Raw genomic sequence first — 17,134 nt, forward strand, 5'->3', positions numbered from 1 at the left:
TCTGGAGTTCTGGCAGTAGCTCCCGGTCCTCTGATTACACCTAAGGTGGTGTGTTCCGGTAGCCAGAGCCTGGGCCAGTGGCTCCCTGAGCTCTTGCTTCCAGGTTGTGGGTGGGGTGGGGAGGGGAGGGGAGGTGGTCAGTACTGGGGTGATGCTCTAGGACTCATTCCTGGAGGCCCAGGCACAACTTGCTGTGCCCTGATTCTGAACTCACTTGATTCTCTTTATTAAATCCGTGTCTGCCTAAAAGAGCTAGAAGGGTTTTGTCTCTTCACTTGAACCCTAACTGATATGTCATGCTGTGAACTATAGGTGCCGGAAAAGTCAGAGAAGGGAGATGAGTGCACAGCAGAACAAGCAGGGAAGAAATCCAGAGGATTGCTGTTCTTTCCTCTTTTCCTCTTTCAATTCCACCTCCTACCCTCAGCCCCTCTTCGATCCTATAATCAAGCTTCAAATCAATTAATGAATTGATTAAGTATCAAACAACTACAGTGTACAAGGCACTGTGATGTTGGGGGTCACAGTCATGAACAGATACCCAAGGTCTCTGTCTCCATGATGCTTATGCAAAGAAAGATGTTCTACTAGCACTCAAACACAGAATTCAAAACTGTGGTAAGAGTTATGAAGGAAAAGAAGAGGGAACTGTGGGAGAGAATGATGGTGTGGAGCCTGCGAGAGAACTTATTTTGATTGGGAGATCTGGGATGATCGCTCGAATAGGTAACTTTTAAGGTGAGCCGCAAAGGATAAAAAAGGGCCAGCTGTGCCAAGGTGGCAGAGGAGGGGGGGAGAGGCGTCAGCAGAAGGAGCAGAGCGTATAAGAGCTACGTTAACCTGTCTCAGCATCTTCCTGCTGCTCCCTGTGTAACAGTCATAGGATAATGCCTCAACTCCGTAGCCTTTCTGTAGCCTCACTAACTGAAAGCCCTCTATGATTTGACGTCTTCCCAGACATGTCTCCTGTTTTTCCTATGTGACGGCGTTCCTCAGCCTCGGCACTGTTGACATCTGGGGCTGGATGAGTCTTCCTTGTGGGGACTGTCCTGTGCCTTGTCAGATGTTTAGTCTCTACCTCTGGCCTCTACCCTCTAGATCAGGGGTCCCCAACCCCCGGACCACTACCAGTCTGCGGCCTGTTAGGAACCAAGCCGCACAGCAGGAGGTGAGCGGTGGGCAAGCGAGCGAAGCTTCATCTGCCGCTCCCCATCGCTCACTTTGCCACCTGAACCATCCCCCTCTCCCCACCGCCCCGGTCCATGGAAAAATTGTCTTCCACGAAACTGGCCCCTGGTGCCAAAAAGGTTGGGGACCGCTGCTCTAGATGACAATACTACGCCTCTGCCCCTAGTTGCGACAACCAAAAATATCTTCAGACATTGCCAAATGTCCCGACAGGGGCAACATCGCCCTCCTTTGAGAACTGCTGCCCCGTGGGTAGCCCTCCTTTGGTCAGGTGGTCTTCTTGCTGGCTCCTGAATGCACCTTTAACTTTTATGTTTCTATACCTCCCCTTAGGTAGTTCCCTCTAACTATTACCTGCTCTTCCACAAAGCCTTACCCGTATGTCTACTAGAAATGCATGGCTTTTCTCTGTCCAGCATCCCTCTGTCCTTTGGGGAATTTGTACTGGATGACTCATGTGTTTTGAGTGGTAGAGGAAGAGTGCTCTGCCTGCCCAGGCGTGTGGACCAGGTACCCTTTCCTGTGCCCAGTTAAGAGCCCAGATGGTGGACGTGAGACCCAAGCAGAGCCAGCCAGTCTTTCCATGGGCTTTCCATGACAGGGCACTCTTTTCTTCTGAATTGTTAACTGTAAGTACAGAGCCCTGGGCTGCCACCGGCAGGAAGCCTGCCATTTGGAGAGAGCCTGCTTATGGCAGGAGACAATGACATCAGTACACAAGTAGGAGCAGATTCAAGAAGAACTGAGAGGTGGAGGGAGAGTTCTGTGACCACATTATTAGAGCCCTTAGTTCAGAGACTTGTGCTAAAGCATTCACATTCTTATATTCTCTCTCTCTCCTTAAGCTAGTTTGGATTGTTTCTGTCAGTTACTATGGAAAGAGTCCTAATGTAATTTCCTTCAATGCTTGGTTCAAATCTCTCCTCTCTCATGAAATCCTCTCAACACAGGACAGTCTGAAGAAAATGCTTGCTTTGAATCCGTAATTGTTGGTTTTCTGGAGCCAGCAGCCAATTCTGTGCCTCTCTTCCCAACTTTGAGTTTAGTGATGTCATGCTGCCATTTGAAATCATCATAGTGAGAAAAATTACACCACGGAAATCCGCAAATGCTACAAATCAAGGTTCTCTTTTTCCCACCTCAGCCTGTTTACCAGCGTGCCACTGTCTAAATCTTCTCAGTTGTACCACCCATTTCGATATTAATCATGTACTAATTCATGACATCTCTTGCTTTTTGAATATGGTGAGGTTGGGAAGACAAGTGCCCCCAACATATGCTGCATGTGAGTCTTCGGAAGCTCAGAGGAGGAAGGGTCCTGAGAAATAATTTGGTCCATGGTCTTCATTTCACACACAAGGACAAAGAGGTCCAGAGACCTTCAGTGACTTAGTAGTCAGTTGTGGAGTCAAGACAAAGTCCAAGATCTTTTGACTTACGTGCATTATTAAAATGCGGGCCTTCCTAGTCTTCCTGTATGTCTTTTTCAACCTTTCCTTTCTCTGGTTTTGGTACAAAAGAGCGTTTAAAAATGATGTTGAATCATTCCAAACTGCTAATGGCCAAGATCCAAGTTGTCAATGCTTACTTTCAACAAGGGACTTTGGGGCTGTGAAGTCTCCAGAATGAGATAATTCCAGATGGGGTCTTACTAATGTGGCAGCACTGGGACACAGCTGTTAGTAGAGGGGACTTGCTGCCTTTGCATGGAAAGAGCATGATGTTGGAGTGAAGGCCGGCTGCTCTGTGTCACTTAGAATGAAACAAGATGATAGTTGAACTGTAAGGAAAGTTTTGCAGATTTATAAAAATTTAAAATACACAATTTTGTTTTTTTGGCTGCATTGGGTCTTCGTTGCTGTGCGCAGGCTTTCTCTAGTGGTGAGCGGGGGCTACTCTTCGTTGCTGTGCGTGAGCTTCTCATTGCGGTGGCTTCTTTTGTTGCGGAGCACGGGCTGTAGGTGCACGGGCTTCAGTAGTTGCAGCACGCGGGCTCGGTAATTTCGGCATACGGGCTCAGTAGTTGTGGCGCTTGGGTTCTAGAGCGCACGCTCAGTAGTTGTGGCACACGGGCTTAGTTGCTCTGCAGCATGTGGGATCTTCCCGGACCAGGGAGCAAACCCATGTCCCCTGCCTTGGCAGGCGGATTCTTAACTACTGCGCCACCAGGGAAGTCCCACAACTTATTTTTTAATATAGCTGTTCTATTTCCAGTAATTTGTCTTGGAAGTGTGCATAAGGATATCCATTGCAACCTTGTTTGAACTAATAAAAGACTGGAAACAATCTAAATGCCAAGTAATAGGGGACTAATTAAATCATTATACATACATACATAGAGGCAGAACTCTTTGTACTATTATGGAATTATCTTCAAGACATATTGTTTAGTGAGAAAAATAAGAAGCAGAACAGTGTGTATAGTTTGCTACCATTCAAATTAAAAAACGAAGAGGTGAGGAAAACACAGACACACATGGATGTATGAACACAATTTATCCCTAGGAGGATATACAAAAAATTGTAACAGCAGAAGTTGTCTCTGGAGAGAGGAACTGGAAAACAGCAGTAAGAGAGAGGCGTATTTTTTCGCTTAGGTCTTTTGGAACAATTTGATTTTTTTTTTTTTTTTAAAGAAAACTGGTACCATGATTTTTTTTAAAAAATTAATTAATTAATTAATTTTTGACTGCGTTGGGTCTTCGTTGCTGCATGCGGGCTTTCTCTAGTTGCAGCGAGCGGGGGCTACTCTTCGTTGCGGTGCGCGGGCTTCTCATTGCGGTGGCTTCTCTTGGTGTGGAGCACGGGCTCTAGGCGCGGGCTTCAGTAGTGTGGCTCACAGGCTGTAGAGCACAGGCTCAGTAGTTGTGGCGCACGGGCTTAGTTGCTCCGCGGCATGTGGGATCTTCCCGGATCAGGGCTCGAACCCGTGTCCCCTGCATTGGCAGGCGGATTCTTAACCACTGCACCACCAGGGAAGCCTGAACAATTTGATTTTTAAAACAATGGAAATCTTTTACTTACTCAACACTCCTCCCCTCAATAAAATAAAAAATAAAGAAATGCTGTATTGCACTTCTTAGAAATTCTTCCTTTGCTCTGGTGGATGAGCCAGATCTGGGGATGTGGCAGAGAGTTTAGGCAGCTAATAATAATAAACCCCCAACAATTATAGACTTTCTTTTTAAAAAAACATTTTCAAAGAGCAGTCTCTTGCAGTCTTCCAAGTTTGGGACAAGTATTTTCCGCATTGTATAGTTGAAGGAGCTGAGGCCCAGAAGCAGGGCCATCTTCCCAAGGTTACACAGTGGGCGAGGGGCAGAGTTGGAATGAGAGCTCAGATCTCGCCCAGGCATAAGTTCCTTCTTCTAGACGATGTTTAGCTGGGCAGAGGGCTTCAACAAGCAGAGTAGTTTTCACGGGAAGGAAAAGAAGAACCAGAGAGTTATAAGAGGCTCTTCTGGCCTGAGGTTTCGGAAGAGTTAAAGGCCTTGAGACAGCTACAATCCCAGAGCAAATGAAGTCAGACCAAAATAGACGTCACTTATATTCTACGGGAAATGACCCAGAAAAGATCCAACCAGTTTCCAGATGTAGCTTGAAAGGCTTCAGTTGGAGAGACTTCATTTTGGAATCTCATGTAAAAACCTCTCTTGATGAGGTTTCTCAACTCAGTAGGTGGGTCAGAAATGAACAGACATTTGATTTGAGGGAGATGCTCTGCTAAGAAGGTCTAGAGGCTTGTGCTTTGTAGAATCAAGCTTAGAGAAAGTAGCCTATGAATGAGTGTAGAAATGAAGGCTTTGCCATGCTTTGCCAGCATAATTTTGGGAGGGAATATGAGAAATGTACGGTCTATCCCTGCCTTTTGGCTGAGGTGAAAAGCAGAAATCCCAGACTGAGGAAATGAGGCTTGATGAAACTGCATAAATGAGATTTAGCTAGTGGCTAGAAAGAAATGTGTTATCTGTTAGCTGTTGTGAAGTGGAAGGAGACTAATTTCTCTAAATCTTGTATTTTAAAAGACTTCTACAGATTTCTTTTAAATAATACTCAGAAGACACTTAACTCTACATGTCTCATCCACTTAATTTATTATGGGTATGATAAAAAATTAAAAACATTAAAGCATACAAGAGTGTGTCTACCGCTTATGAAGAAAAAAGGTTGCACACACACACACGTTTATGTGTAACCACACTTTAAAGACATGTAACCTGGTAGCCTTGGCTGCCTCTTGGAGGAGAACTGTGGAGCTGAGATGGGGTGGGAGGTACAGCCTTCACTGTACTGTCTCAATTTACCAGATGCCTGTTTTACATATTAAAAATAAAACACACTCTTAAAAAACCTCGAAGGGAAAAACATAGCTTTATAATGGAGAGATGTGGCGGCCACTCTGTTAACCAAGTAGGGAAATTTAGCATTACCAAGGGCATAAAACCTGACATTATATGATACATCCAGGGTTTAAAAAAAAAAAAAAAAAGATTTATTTATTTATTTTTGGCTGCGTTGGGTCTTCGTTGCTGCCCGTGGGCTTTCTCTAGTTGCGGCGAGCGGGGGCTGTTCTTCATTGCAGTGCGCGGGCTTCTCATTGTGGTGGCTTCTCTTGTTGCGGAGCACGGGCTCTAGGCGCGCGGGCCTCAGTAGTTGTGGTTCGCGGGCTCTAGAGTGCAGGCTCAGTAGTCGTGACTCACGGGCTTAGTTGCTCCGCGGCATGTGGGATCTTCCTGGACCAGGGCTCGAACCCGTGTCCCCTGCATTGGCAGACGGATTCTTAACCACTGCGCCACCAGGGAAGCCCTACATCCAGGGTTTTAACCTGAATATAATTAAGCCTTCACACCTAACCTCTGATTAGCGGAAAGTATAGGGAATAGAGAAACTAGTTAAACACCACAGGAGAAAACAGTCAATTCAGAGAGTGGGACATTCTTTAAAATGTTAAATGTCATGGAAATATTAAAAGGTGGTTCAAAAAATTAGGAATAAAAATATTTTGGGGGCAATTGGAAGAACTTTGAATATGGTCTGATTATTAGACATATTAGGGAATTATTGTTAATTTTCTTGTGTGTGAATAATGGTTTTGTGGTTATATAGGATAATGTCCTTATTCTTAGAAGATGCATGCTGAAGTATGGAGGGGAGAAGACACATGGTGTTGGGAACTTACTTTAAAATGGTTCAGAAAACACACCCCAAAACAGAGTTGGTTATTAAGCTATAGTCTTACCTTCAAACTCAGCTATGTGATGTCAGGGCTGGGACTTTGCAAATCACATTTCTCCTTTGCCAGCGGGCCTTCTGTTAGTCTGCCAATAGGGGGCATTAGAAGGGGGCTGGAAGTCTAGAGGAGCCACAAAGAGCTTGCTTCTTTCTGTTTTGCTTCCTGTTGCTCTCAGCCTCGCCCGAGCAACAGTTCCTCACCCTGGGAATGAAAGTTATTTCCTGTAGGAGCAGCTGGTTTAGGTTTACATTTTTTCCACAGTCTCAGAATACAGCCTGTCTTCAGACATACCTGTATCAGCTGGCAAATGCCTTCTCTAACCCAGCTCCATGGGACCCTTCATCCAAGCTTCTAAATTCTATTAATCCCGAGCTCTTCTCCTTTGTTCTCCCAGCCCTAGGGATGGTAAGTGCTTTCTGTGTTTTTTTTACAGTATTCCTTTTACCTTTCCAGTTCTCCGATACCTGGTTCACAGTTCTTTATATTAAATTTTCTCTGCAAAAGTAACTGGTGGAGTTTGTGTCTCCTGACTGAACCTTGACTGATACAGAAATTGGAACTAGGAGTCTCAGGAAACAGACCCTTTTTTTAGGTGTTTGGGTTTGTCTTTAGACTTGAATGCAATGTTGAGCTCCTTGTCATGGAAATGGGATGCTAGTAACTCATGGCATGGAGTGGCCCTGATTAATCTAATTATTGGCTGTAGATTATTGTGATAAAGAACCTCCTGAAGCAGGTACCTTGGGGGACCAAGTGGCTGCTGGGAATAATGATGACTACAGGGACTGTGGGGCGGGATGCCTCCTTCTGAGTGCTCTGGAGTGTGTACAGAAAGAAAACAACACACTCAGCCCTTTAAAGTCTCAGCCCAAGTCCTGGTCAGAGAACTGGAGAGATTCTGTGGCAGCTCTGAAAGTATCGCAAATCTGATAGAGCTGCAAATTCACAAGATTTAATTGTGAAGGTTGTAGAATTTCATGTAAATTGAGTTCACAGCCTATGTCTCTCAGTGAAAGTTAGGATGAGGATTGGGAAAGTGTCCCCAGGACTTGGAATGAGGACATATCCGTGGACACAGATGAAACTGAGAACCTGAACCCCTAAGTCACTCTGAGCCTTCTGTGCCTTTGCCTTCTGTGTCTGAGATTAGGTTTCCTTTGCTTGAAGTCCTTGTAATACCCTCACCTGAGGCAAAGGACTTTCAAGGAGATGCCTGTACTCTTCAAGACCTAACCCACCACTCCTTGCTGCCACTAGACCCATAACTAGGGTCAGATCCAGCATATTCCAAGGGAACAAGTACAAAGTCTGAACCTGGAGGGAAGAATTTATAATCCAAAAGAACTGCAAGACTTTTCTAATTTATATAGGCAGAAACCTGGTGAATATATGTGGGAATGGGATTCTAAGAGCATTAGATGGAAAAAGGCAGAATGTAACAGGCCAAATTTACTGATACGGGTGTATGTATCAGGGATTCTGGATTTTAATATGTTAGCTCATATAAGAATTTACTTACTTGGATAACTTGAACTCAACAGTGACCTACATATAATGAGTTTGAGATCCCAGAACTTACCTGGCACAATGTAGAGAAAGGAATTAAAAGACTTGGGGAGATAGAAATGTTGGTAAACTTATCACGTGTGACCTTTGAACTTCCCTCACCCACTACCCCCCCCCAACTATATGGTTGAAGAGGGCCCAGAGGACACTCCTTCCCTGAGGTATTGAGCAATACATTAGTGAGGAGATCACCGATATCCTTGGAAATCTCTGTGGTGGCTTTTCTCTGTGGGCTTGTATGATGGTAGAAGATGCTGCCACTGAGATGAGTTCATTGATTTCAGTGGGGTCGATAGGATCTAGAGTAGCTGAGGCCAAGTGGCAGTGTTCAGTCATGAGAGAGAAGGTGGATGCCCTTAGTGCCCAGCAGAGACAAAATGGAAATCAGAATGTTTTGATCCACAGGGATTGTTGATAGTAGCTGTGAAGGTTAATTTTATGTGTCAATTTGGGTCATCAGGTGCCCAGGTATTTGGTCCAACATTATTCTGGGTGTTTCTGTGAGGATGTTTTGGATGAGATGAACATTTAACGTGGTGGACTTTGAGTAAAGCAGACTGTCCTCCAAAATGTGGGTGGGCCTCATCCAACCAGCTGGAAACCTGAATAGAACAAAATGACTACCCCCAAGCAAGAGAGAATTCTGTAGATGGCTGTCTTTGGACTGGAACTGCAGCATTGGCTCTCCTGGCTCTCTGGCCTACTGCCCACCCTGCAGATTTTGGATTTACTAGCCTCTATAATTATGTGAGACAATTCCTTCTTATCAGTCAGTCAATCCTACTGATTCTGTTCTCTGGAGAACCCTAATACAGTAGCAAAATGGTACAGTAGATCTAGGAATGGAATAGATAGTCTACTAAAACATTGCTTGATCTATGTAACGAAAAACCCTAGGGCTGGTGCCCAGAAATCTGACTAAAGTCACTACAGAGAGAGTCATAACCTCTCCTCCAGTTTCCAGACCTAAGCCAGTTGTCAGATCCAGAGCCCCTTGATTGAAGGACATGCTGAGTTCCCTTAAGAACTCCACGACACTGCCACAAGTATATACTAGAGACTTCCTCCAAGACTACCCCAGAAACCTGCAGTCTTTAATAGGTGACTCACTATTATGAAAAAAGGAAAGCCTCAGATCTTTTAGGGATTAAATAATAGGCACTGGCCCTGAATTGATGCTAATTCCTGGGACCAAAATACTACGATGGTCCACCAGTCAAAGTGAGAACTGGTGGTGGTCAGGTAATGAATGAAGTATTGGCCCAAGCTAAAATTACAGAGAGCCTAGTAGGTCTGTTAACCCAGTGGTTATATCTGTAGTTCTTAAATGTGTAATTGGAATAGATATGCTCAATTCCTGGCAGAACCCCCAGATTTGCCCTCTGATCCATGGAGTGAGGCCTATTATGATAAAAAGGGCCAAGGAGAAGTCCCTGGAAGTTCCCTTCCCTACCAGGGTAGTAAACCAAAATCAACACCACATTCCTGGAGGAAATTGCAGGGATTAGTGCCACCATCATAGGCTTAATATCTGTCACATCCCCATTTAAATTCACCTGCTTTTCCTGTGCAGAAGGTTGTTGGATCTGGAGATTGACTATGGATTACTGTAAACTTAACAGATAATGACTCCAGTTGCAGCTACTGTTCCAGATGTGTATCTCTACGAAAGAGACTCAGCATAACCCTTGGCAACTCGTATACCATTAGTGATCTGGCAAATACTTTTTTCCCCTCTATATCAATTTCAATGAATACCGCAAGCAGGTTGTTTTCACCTTGCAGAACCAAGAGATCACCTTCACAGTTCTGCCCTAGGGCTACATCGACTTAATGTCTGTGATAATCTAATCTGCAGAGATTTTGATCATCTTGACATTTCACAGATCATCAAATTTGTCCACTTCACTGATGACATACAGATGGCATCTGATAAGAAGGTAGAAGCAAGTACTTTAGATGCCTTAGTAAAATGCATGTGAGTCAGAGAGTGGGAGATAAACCTCATAAAAATTCAGGGACTCATCCACCTTGGTGAAGTTTCTGATGTGCTAATGGTCTGGAGCATGTTGCAATAGTCCATTCCTTTTTAAAAAATTTATCTAGTTTTAGTTGAAATATAATTTGACATAACATTGTAAATTTAAGGTGTACATGCTGATTTTTAAAATTTATTTCTGGCTGTATTGGGTCTTCGTTGTTGCGTGCGGGGTTTCTCTAGTTGCGGTGAGCGGGGGCTACTCTACGTTGCGGTGCGCAGGCTTCTCATTGTGGTGGCTTCTCTTGTTGGGGAGCACAGGCTGTAGGCACAAGGGCTTCAGTAGTTGTGGCGCATGGGGTTAGTTGCTCTGCAGCATGTGGGATCTTCCCGGACCAGGGATCGAACCCGTGTCCCCTGCATTAGCAGGCAGATTCTCAACCACTGCGCCACCAGGGAAGCCCCGGCAGGCGGATTCTTAACCACTGTGCCACCAGGGAAGCCCAAGGTGTACATGTTGATTTGATACATTTATACATTGCAATATGATTGCGATTGTAGTGATGTTAGCACCTCTATCACGTCACATAATTATCACTTCCTTTTTGTGGTGGGAATAATTTAAGATCTTAGTTTCTTAACAAGTTTGATTATTGTAATACAATGCTGTCTATATTGCAGTAGTCCTTTCAAGGTGAAAGACAAGTTGCTCTACCTTGCGTCTCTTGCCACTACAACAGAGGCACAATGCTTGATGGGCCTTTTTGGCTTTTGGAGGCAACATATACCCCATTTGGGTGTCACTCTGACCCATAACGCTGCCAGTTCTGAGTGGAGACCAGAGCACCAAAAGGCTCTGCAGCAGGCCCATGCTGTAGTGCTAGCTATTCTGCTGACTAGGAGGAAGAAATTTAGGCCTGGTTTACAGTTTATTCTGCCCAATATGCTCGTATCAGCTGGTTGCTGAAAAAACTCCTGCAGCACTACAACTCCAATCAGGTATGTCTCTGAAAGATACTACTGAAGGGAAATCTTCCCAGGGAGAAGAATTTTGAGCAGTACATTTGGTTGTCTACCATGTCTAAACTGACCACTATCCAGAAGTATAGATCTGAACTCTAGTATTCAAGGGCAGTTACTCACGGTTTGATGGGTAGTGAGGGTCTTGGAAAGAAAAGACTTAGAAGACAAGTGACAAGAAGGTCTGGGGGTGAGATATACGGAAGGACCTCTCACGATGGGCAGAGAATTGAAGATAATTGTGCTCTGGGAGAATGCTCACCAAAGGACTCTGTGCAACCATGAGAATATACTCTGCAGACATACAACTACAGGGAACACAATTAACCAAAGCCCCAGCTGCTGCCCTCTGATGCTCACGACTGCGCCTGGGCTGGTTCACACTTCCCATGGGCTGCTCCCAGAAAATGACTGAGAGTGGCAGGCATACTAGGGCAGGCCTATTCCTGGGATATGTGGGTCTCTGTGACAGCTGACTTGGCTTGAGACTTCCTGATGGCCTTGCTGAACCTAAATTAACAAAGAGGAAGCTCTCAATAATCAAGAGGACAAGGTGATGTACTTCGCAGCTATTAACCTTTCTCTCCAGTCATCCTAATGATTGCCCTGTGGACCCACGTACAAGAATGGCCACATTGGCAAGGATGGAGGCTCAACAACATGGACTTCCCTCCACCAAGATTGACCCGCTGAGTGCCTGACCTGCCAACAGCAGAGACCAATGCTTAGCCCCTGTTATGGGTACTTGGTGGCAGATTTATTACATTAGAACCCTTCTATCATGGAAGGGGCAGCTGTTTACTCTCACTGGAAAAGACACAATCTGGATGTGGCTTCGTCTTTAGTACTTCTTCCAGCCTTATTAAGTGTCATGGTATCCTGCACCACACTGCATCTTATCAAGCAGTAGCAAAGGAGTGTATGTTAGTCTGCTTGGGCTGCCATAAGAAAATACCATAGACTGGGTGGCTTAAACAGCAGAAACTTCTCAGTTATGGAGGTTGATAAATCCAAGATCAAGGTGTGGTAAGGTAGGTTTAATTCGGAGGCCTCTTTTCTTGGCTTGTAGGAGGCCACCACCTTTCTGTGTGCTCACATGACCTCTTCTTTATGCACCAGAGAGAGAGCAAGCCTTTCATAAAGGCATTAATCCCACTGGGCCAGGCTCCCACCCTCATGACTCCATCTAAACCTAACTACCTCCCAAAGGCACATCTTCAGATGTCACACGTTGGGGCTTAGGATTTCATCATATGAATTTGGGGGTGAACACATTCAGTTCATAACAGAGTGTGGCAACAGACTGACACCTATGGAATTTATTGGTCTTGTCATGTACTTCATCACTCAGAGGCACCTGGTCTGTTAGAATGATAGAATGAGCTACTTAATACTCAGTTACTTGCAACTGGGAGAAAAGAATCTAAAAAGATAAAGTTCTATCTTGTAGGATGAAAGTGTGCTTTGAATTGGTAACCTATGAATATACTTTTCTTTTTTTTAATCCCTCAAGCCAGAATACATTGGTCTGGGAATCAAGGGATGGGCACCTAATAATTCACAGTATTTTTGCTTCCCATTGCTGTGACTGACTCTTGATATTTTGGAAGTCTCGGTTCCCAAGGGAGGAATGCTTTCACCAAGGGACGTAACAGTGTTTCCACAGAACTGGGAGTTGATACTGCTGCTGACTGTATTTGGCTTGTGCTGTGGGGTTAATGCCAGTGGGCCTGAAGTTGGTCTGGTCAAGGCATGGCGTGTCCTGATGAACAGTGTCGCTTCCTAACCGTGTATCTGAGGAGTTTCAGGGTGGTTTGTATTAATTTGTTATCATTGTTTACTGTAACAGTGAGATAGATGCAACTTCTGGAGACTTCTGGAGACTTCTTCTATACCCCCTCAATCCCACAAAAAAAAAAAACCTTGGTGGTTGGGGCTAGTCATTAGGCAACAAAATAATTAATGGCACTGTTACTAAATTTGAGGAGCTGAGACTGTGTTTCCTCACTCTGGAGAGAAGGTAAGAGCATCTGTATCTGTACAGAGGATAGTTACATCTTAAGAGAACCACAAACCTATGTTTATTGTATAGAAATTCAATTATGGATAGCAGGATGACCGGCCAAAGAGATGGGCTGTGCTGGTTACCCAAGCTCTTGTCTTTCAGCTTCAGACCCACCCTCTATATGTCCTGTAATCTGCTTTGTCATGCTGGGGCTGGGACCTCACAAAGTACATTTCTTTGTCACCTAGCTTTCTGTTAGGCTCTGCAAATAAGGGGTGCAAGAGACATGGTGGAAACCTAGAGGAAGGACCAGGGATTTACTCCCTCCTCATTTGCTTCCTACTGCTGACAGTATACTCTCTGCAGTGGTTCTTCACCCTGGCAGTGAGAGTTAGTTTAGGAGCAGTAGTTGGTTTAAGTTTTCAGTGTTTTCACACTTCCAGAGCCAGCCTCATCCTACATGCTCAGAGATGGCAGCATCTGCAGGCTGGCACCCATTCTTCAGACTTTTGAGCTCCTAAGACAGTAATACCAGTCAGGCAGGGCCTCTTCCTCAGACACTGGAGTCTCACTTCCAAGGGACCCCTCATCCAAGCTTTCACATTTTAATAATGCCAGCCTCTTTTCTTGTTCATGTAGCCCTAGTGATGCTGTTTCCTGCATTTATTATCTCTGTGACACCTCAGTATCCCCCTTTGCCTATTAAGTTCTCCAATACCTGGCCAATGATTCTTCACTGTAGATTCCTTTTATTTAATTATTGGTACAGTTTCTGATCTTACTGGACCCTGTTTGATAAATGGATACCTATACATTTATATAAACAGATAGCTATAGCAAAATGTTAACACTTTTTGAATCTGGAAAACAGCCATATGGGTGTTCATTGTATTACTCTTCCAACTTTTTGGTACATTTGAGACCTTTCATAATAAAGCATTAGGGATAAGGTCTCTTGAAAATTTGGGTAAATGTCAGTACCAGAATAAAAAGCCTGATAAAGGGCGAAAGTCTCCAAAATTATAGTAGAAGGAAATGATACATAGAACTGTGATTGCTCCAGAAGCCAAGCTGATGCCATTACAAAAAAAAATCGAAACAGAACAAAAAAATAAACAACAAAAAGTCTATTTTTCTGTTTATATCTAGGAAAGGTTCTATCTACTATGTCACACCACCAAAATTAAGCGAATGAAATACGACCTCTGTAGAAAAAAATGAAAAGGTTCTCTAGAGAAAACTTGTCTAACTGTTTCATCTTATAGGGGAGAAAAACTGAGGCCCAGGACAGGTAAGAGTTGTCCAAAATCACATAGTAAAATTAATGGAGTCAAAACTTTCCCATTAGCCATTCATAGTAAGTAAGATTGGAAACCAAGTATATGAAGTAAGTCTCTTGGTTGCATGTGACAGGAAACTGCAAAAGAGGGAATTAGCCCATATAACCGAAAAGTAAAAAAGTATGACTGCATTTAGATGTGGAAGCAATGTCATAAGGAATCTCTTTCCCTTTCTTGGCTTTGTCTCTGTTGGCTTCACCCTCTGGCAGCAAGGTTGATCACTGGAAGCTCCAGACTCACATCCTGCTAGTTTAGCAAGTATAGCATCTTTCCCATTAATTCCAGCAAAAGTACTGGAGCTGACTCTAATTAGCCAGGATGGGGCCATACAGACTGACAGTGGGGTAAGGAAAGTCCCTTAAAGAAAAATAAGGGTGCTATTAAAAGAAGCAAGTGAATGATTGAATCAATGCTGAGCAGGGCAAAATAAGAGATGGGTCTGCCAGACCTCTTGATTCCTATATGCTGAGGGCTATCGAGTTTAACCTGCTAGTAAGTAGCTGAGACAGGACTGGAATCCATTTCTGTGTTAGAATAAGATGTAGACAAAACTGTGAAACGAAAGGGAAATAACCTTAGGTTCTCAGAAGGTACTCTCAGAAGATAAAGTACAAAATACAATGAATTTGACAATTACCTTATACAGTCCTTCAAATTAAGGTAGCCTTCGAAAGCTTCAAATTTTTCTAAATGCTTGGTAGATATTAAAGCCAAGCTTACAATATTTTGGTATAATTTAATGCTAAAGACTATAATATAAATAAACTATAGTTTAGTTAAACTATAAATATCCAGACCCTATTAAAAAAAAAACTGAGATATAATTTATATATCATAAAGTTCACCCTTTAAAAGTATATGTCTATTTGGTTTTGATTCCCATTGGATTGTCTGAAAACACTGACCTATCCATTCACTTCAAGTGGCTTTTGGTGGCTTAGGAAAGCAGCCAAGATGTCAAAAATCCAAGTGGTCAAGTCAGTTTTAGGCAAAAAGCCCTTTTTATCTTCTCTTTCCCACTGTTTCTCAATGATTTCTTGCAGTCTGGTAGTTATTGGCTCCATGAGAGTTGTCACCAATTTTGTCACCACCAGAGGCTCAGGTGGGGCATTTTTAATTTGAGCTACTAATCCCTTTTCTAGAGATGTTTAAAATCAGGTATTTGGGAAAATCTGTAATGAGAGTAAGTTTGCTTTCAACCAGTCATGCACTGAGAGTGACATCTGCTGGTCATAAAGATTATTATTTATACTGTCTTGACTCCTTTTTGCAATTTATCGACGACCTCATATTATGAAAATATAAGAAAAACAATTATGTCTTCCTTGGAAGAAAAAGAAACGAACACATAGGACTTATATATGCCAATATATGTACCACTGTGGGAGATCTTTTAAATTAAAAAAAAAAAATCTAAGTTTCCTCTTCATTTTATCAGACACAGCAGTCTCATTCATTTGATCAGGGGAAAACGAACTGTTGTAGAATTTGAAAAAGAATTAAAAACTCGGTTAGCCATTTCCTTTAAAGTGTCCTTTGGGTTTTTGTTTCAGAGCAGAAACTAATGAATTCAGTCTAAGAGAAAACTGTAGTGGACCTAACAAAAGACTGGCTATCTCGGGTCGTTTGCTTTTGGCATTTCATCCTAATCTTGCTATTGTATTGTTAGGTCCCAGGCTTCATTCATACCCTTGCTCCCATTCCTACTTCTTTCCTATCTTTAGATATGCACACATATTAAACTTTATACATACTCTTCCAGACTTATTCCTGTATTAGCTTTGGAAATTTCCTCCACTGCTCTTGATGTCAGATTATACTGGGAAAAATTAGGACTTACATTTTCTAACTATATTTTTATAGGAAAGAAGGCATGTATTTATATTTATTGATAAAGCATTTTGATGGACAGTGGTAAAGTTTAGTTTTGTGCAGGAAATATAAACTTCAATTTGTGTACTCAAGTGGCATCTAAATTTGATAGTTGGACTTCATTCCCCTTCAAGTTTAAAAAAAAAATTTCAAAAGTGCTATGATTACCCACCTTATAAACTTTGTGGATACCCCTGATTCTTTCCATGTGATAAATTCCTAGAGGGAAAAATCCTCAATCAAAGGGCTATGAAGAATCAACAGAGGAGTGAAAATTAGTACTATCATAACAAAAAAATTGGCAGTAGTAGGAGCGGAGATGGATGTTTTATAAATTCAGTCCTTACCTGTTATCTAGAGGAGTCAACACATAACTTCTAAATCTGATAAATCAAAACTGGCCTATGTATTTGGTATAACATATTACTTAGATATATGGGTGGGACCATGAAATGTTAAAGCAGAAATGGTTAAGGTAACTGGGTAGGAAGGGGACTGTGGCTTTTCATTATAGGACTCATTTCATCTCCAGCCTTGAGCATACTGTACTTGGATAAAACATTAAATTTTGAAATAAAAAATGTTAGTTTATTTACATTTAAAAATAAATCTAGCCAAATTATCATCCAGGAAAGTATATTAACCTAGATTCCCATGGGGAACTTTTTGGTGGCCCTGAATTACTACAGTGACTTCATGTCAATTTCTTTATTATTTATATTCTGATCCATTCAAAAGTTTTGAACTATCTTAGAAAAATGCATACAGCATAAGGTGTAAAATAAGTGAGGAAACTGGGGTAAAGGAAAAATAAGTGTAGGAAAAATAAGATGAGGTGAGAGGATCAAAGAATCCATCGGAACCATATGGAAAGCTGGTTAAGAATGAAGATCCTTAATCTTGTCCAGACCAGTTAAATTAGAATCTCTCAA

At 42.7% G+C, this 17,134-nt stretch overlaps 1 protein-coding gene across 1 annotated transcript in view; it reads left to right on the forward strand.

The window, feature by feature from the left end:
- The first annotated feature begins 6,760 nt into the window (after positions 1-6,760).
- Positions 6,761-17,134, forward strand: part of PTTG1 (PTTG1 regulator of sister chromatid separation, securin) — a 46,860-nt gene continuing 36,486 nt past the window's right edge. The window contains exon 1 of the mRNA XM_061188409.1: positions 6,761-6,826. The gene's annotated coding sequence lies outside the window, so the exon portion shown is untranslated. The remainder of the gene's footprint in view (positions 6,827-17,134) is intronic.

Source organism: Eubalaena glacialis, chromosome 4 (assembly GCF_028564815.1).
Source record: "Eubalaena glacialis isolate mEubGla1 chromosome 4, mEubGla1.1.hap2.+ XY, whole genome shotgun sequence".
Classification (NCBI taxonomy): domain Eukaryota; kingdom Metazoa; phylum Chordata; class Mammalia; order Artiodactyla; family Balaenidae; genus Eubalaena; species Eubalaena glacialis.